Here is a 5,134-nt window from a genome sequence, read left to right on the forward strand (position 1 = left end):
CATTCACTTTTGAAATACATTATTTATGTGCATTAGTTTCTCTGTTCTTAATATCATTACCTTCAGTAATTGTTATTGCTTCATTAGTTCATTTTCATTGCATTGAACCAAAGTCTTATTTTACTGATAAATAAAACAACTAAAGGTGATATGAAAATGCCCCTCATTAGTGATATATGCTGAAAGAAAGGTTTTATTTAAACAATGAAATAAAATCTCAAATGCTCTTGGAAATGTAAAGCACACCAGTGATCTCAAAATTCAGTTTGAAGCTAACTCAGGGAGTGGCATCAACAAGATGGCAGAGTACAAGATACCAGAATTCATATGGTCACAACAATTAAACAGCTGTCTACAAATGAAAATTGTATGGATCATAATAAACTGTGGAGAATTCTGAAGGAGGTGGGAATACCAGACCATTTGACCTGCTTCTTGAGAAACCTGTATGCAGGTCAGGAAGCAACAGTTAGAACTGGACATGGAACAGCAGACTGGTTCCAAATAGGAAAAGGAGTACATCAGGGTTGTATATTGTCACCCTGCTTATTTAACTTATATGCAGTGTACATCATGAGAAACTTTGGGCCAGAAGAAGCACAAGTTGGAATCAAGATTGCTGGGAGAAATATCAATAACCTCAGATTATGCAGATGACAACACCCTTATGGCAGAAAGTGAAGAAGACCTAAAGAGCCTCTTGATGAAAGTGAAACAGGAGAGTGAAAATGTTGACTTAAAGCTCAACATTCAGAAAACTAAGATCATGGCATCCTGTCCCATCACTTCATGGCAAATAGATGGGGAAACAGTGGAAACAGTGGCACTGAAGAATTGGTGCTTTTGAACTATGGTGTTGGAGAAGACTCTTGAGAGTCCCTTGGACTGCAAGGAGATCCAACCAGTCCATCCTAAGGGAGATCAGTCCTGGGTGTTCATTGGAAGGACTGATGCTGAAGCTGAAACTCCAATACTTTGGCCACCTGATGTGAAGAGCTGACTCATTTGAAAAGGCCCTGATGCTGGGAAAGATTGAGGGCAGGAGGAGAAGGGGACGACAGAGGATGAGATGGCTGGATGGCATAACCGACTCGATGGGTATGAGTTTGAGTAAACTCCAGGAGTTTGTGATGGACAGGGAGGCCTGGCATGCTGCGATTCATGGGGTCGCAAAGAGTCGGACACGACTGAGTGACTGAACTGAACTGAACTGAGGGTTAGTTCTCTGGTAGTCTAGAGTCTTGGAGTCAGTGCTCCCACTCCAAAGGTTCAAGGATTGATATCTGGTCAGGGACAAAGATTATACAAGTGGCTTGTTATAGCATTAAGTGAGATTAAAACAAATATCCAAAAAAGAAAAAACAAAGATGAATCCCAGACAAAAGGCAGTTACAAAATCAGGCAAATAATAATTCAGTTCAGTTACATGTTACGTGACAGAATTATATGAACCAGAAACTTCACTCATAGATACACTTGCAAAGAAATTGAAAACAGGAATGTAAACCAATATTTGTATGCCAGTTTTCATTGAAGCCTTACTCTCAATAACAAAACAGCTCCAAACAACTCAAGTGTCTGTCATCAGATGAATAGAAAACAAAATATGTATGGATAGTCAACGAAATACTATGTAGCCATTGAAAAGAATGACGTTCTGATCATGCTAAAATACAGATGAACCTTGAATACATTATGCTAAGTGAAATAAGCCAAGCAGAAAAAAAGTTACCATTGTGTGATTCCACTTGCAGGAAATATCTAAAGTACACAGGCTCATAGAAACAGAATATATTTAGATTAGAGGTTACTAGAGACAAAAGCGAAGAGGAAATAGAGTTATTGTTTAATGGTATAAAGTAGCTATTTGGAGTAATGAAAAATTCTGAAAATAGATAGCATTGATATCCAAACAATATTGTGAATGTAGTTAATGTCACTTAATTTTGTACTTAAATGGTTAAGTAATATATATATATATATATATATATATATTACTAAACACTTACAAACTTAAAAGTTCCTATATATATATATATAGGAATATATATATATATTACTAAACACTTACAAACTTAAAAGTTCCTATATAGAGAGAGGGAGATGTATATCTACAAAAGTTAAAAAAATTTGCACTGTATCCAATTATTATTTAGTTTTAAGAATTAAAAAAAAATAAAGGCTGATTCCAAAATTAAATATGTGTTAATGAATTTTCTACACATTGGAATTCTGATTAGTAAACACTTTTTCATTTGACTTTGTATATCTAATTCAAAAAATATTGTATTGTCAATACTTGTAGTTAGCTAGTATATGAAATTAGTTTTAAGATATAGAACATGTGTCAAAGAAATTCTTCTCTAACAAAAATTATAAATTTTTATCAATATATAGTTGTATTTAAAATAAATGCAATTTGTATAACATGATCTTTTACAAAGTCAAAGTAACAAAATTAAAATTATAAAGATGGAAAAAATTAATGATATGGAACCAAAAATTAAATGAGAATTTTTGCTGCAGTAAATTTTGGAGAAAGGTGAATAGCTATAAACACATTAGCAATAATTAGAAAAAAAATGATAATCTGGGTTTCTGGGGCTAAGTATATATTCAAAGATTTTCTGTATATATGTACATCTATTGTCTTCTGCAATTATAAATAATTTTTCAAAATAGTATTCCTTAAAGCCTGTAAATCATCAGTTACAAATAAAGATTGAACTATAATTTATTAGATTCTACTCATTAGTGTTGGAAAGGAGACAAACATTCTGGAAAGATTTTCAACAGATATTAAGATAAAATGAATTTTCTGTTAACTCTATTAGCTAAAAATTCAATAGAATTCAAAGATATCTTTCACCTCTTCTTTCAAATCTCTCACTCACTCAGTCAACTAGTCCTGTCAATTCTCCCTTCAGATTTTCTTCTACTGATCCCTTACTTTCCATTCCTGCTGTCTTTGCTCTTATTTCAGGTCCTCAATATCTTTTCTCTATACTATCACAATAGCTCAATTTCCTCTCCTTATAATTGATCTTTCCCTTTGGAAACAGAATTATCTTCATATATCAACCATCTGAAGATATTGCTCTGATGCCTAAAACGAGAAACAGTTACTCAACTGCCTGGCATAGTATGGAAACTCTATCATTTTTGAATGTTTATATCTCTGTTATGGATTGAATGTTTGTGTACCTCTAAATTTATACATTAAAGTGTAATGGTATTTGAAAATGAAATTTTCTGGAAGTAGTTTGCTTTGTTGTTGTTTACTCCCTAAGTCATTTCCAACTAAGTCGTATGCGACCCCATGGGCTATAGCCCACCAGACTCCTCTGCATATGGGATTTCCCAGGCAAGAATACTGAAGTACATTGCCATTTCCTTCTCCAGGAGTTCTTCCTGACTCTGCATCTCCTGCCCATGGCTCCTGCATTGAAGGCAGATTCTTTACCTCTGAGTCACCAGGGAAGCAGGGATTAGTACTCTTATAACAAGAAACCCAGAAAAATTGCTTTCTCTCTCTCTCTCTGCCCCACTACATGTGAGGACAAAGAAGTAGGCATCTACAAGCCAGGAAGAGTGCCCTTACTGGGAATTGTATTGGCCAGCATCTTTATCTTGGACTTTCCAGCTTTCAGGACCATGAGAAAATATATTTCTGTCATTTAAACCATCCCATCTGTAGTATTTTGTTATAGCAGCCTGATCTGACTAACACAGACTTCAGTACAAAAGATAAGGTACTGCTGTAACAAAAACCTAAAATATGGGAAAACTAGGTAATGGTAAAGGCTGGAAGAGTTTTGAGGTGTATGTTAAAAATATGGATAGTAAGGACAATTTCGGTGAGGTTTGCAAATGAAGAGCATGTTTTTGAAAACTAGAGGAAAACATCTTTTTGAAAATATCTTTGTTATAAGGTGACAAATGATTTGACTGAACACTATCCTAACATTTTGTGAAAAGCAGAAATTTTGACAAATGAAATTGTATATTTAACTGAGATGTCAAAAAATGTTGAAAGAGTAGATTTGTTCCTTCTGATTGTTTATATGAAAATGCAGAAGAAGTGAGGTGAACTGAAGAAGGAATTGCTAAGCAAAGAGGAACAAGAATTTAGAGAATTGGGGGAAAAAATCCCAGCTTATCATTATTGTAAAACATGAGAAAATTTGTTCTGTAAATAACACTGAGTGTGGCTGAACACCAATTTGATAAGGAGATTATGGATGTGACTCAACAATCTCAACAGAAGCCAGGAACAAAGACGAAATTATACCAGCAAATACACAATTAGTTTGAACTAAAGGAAATGAAGAAAGCAGGATAGAATAAAAAGGTGATTCAGAGATCATCAATATTCCAACTTCTACCACGGGCATTTGGGAAATCTGGTTCCTCTTTGTTTTCAAAAGATGGGAACACATTTCCTGTTTAAATACATCAGGAAGATATATCCCAGTGCCCCACAGTTGGGACTTCCTTGGCATATAGCCAATTGGATGAATCCCATGTAGAAAACAGAAGGGATGGAGCCTCACCCACAGACCCATGGGGATAACACTGCTGCTCCAATGGGCCTACAGGAAAGACTATAAAACCAAAGATTAATATTGAGCCTTAAGACCTAGTGGGAAAGAGTAGTCAAGATGTTGGAGTAGGAAGAACCTGAATTTAGCTCCTCCCACAGGTGAACCAAATTACAACAATTTACAGAGGAGCTATCAATGGGAATGAGTGGAAGACTAGAAGAAAAGATCTTCCACAACTAAAGTTATAAAGAAAGAATCATAAGGACGTGTATAGGAGGAAAGACACATGGGGTAGCCAAGAGGTAGTTCAGTTTAGTTCAGTTGCTTAGTCATATCCAACTTTTTGCGACCCCATGGACTGCAGCATGCCAGACGTCCCTATCCATCACCAACTCCCAGAGTTTACTTACTCATGTCCAATGAGTCGGTGATGTCATCCAACCATCTCATCCTCTGTCACCCCCTTCTCCTCCCACCTTCAATCTTTCCCAGTATCAGGGTATTTTCAAATAAGTCAGTCCTTTGCACCAGGTGGCCAAAATATTGTATTTTCAGCTTCAGCGTCAGTCCTTCCAATGAATATTCAGGAT

This window comes from Cervus canadensis, chromosome X (genome assembly GCF_019320065.1).
Source record: "Cervus canadensis isolate Bull #8, Minnesota chromosome X, ASM1932006v1, whole genome shotgun sequence".
In the NCBI taxonomy this organism is placed as follows: domain Eukaryota; kingdom Metazoa; phylum Chordata; class Mammalia; order Artiodactyla; family Cervidae; genus Cervus; species Cervus canadensis.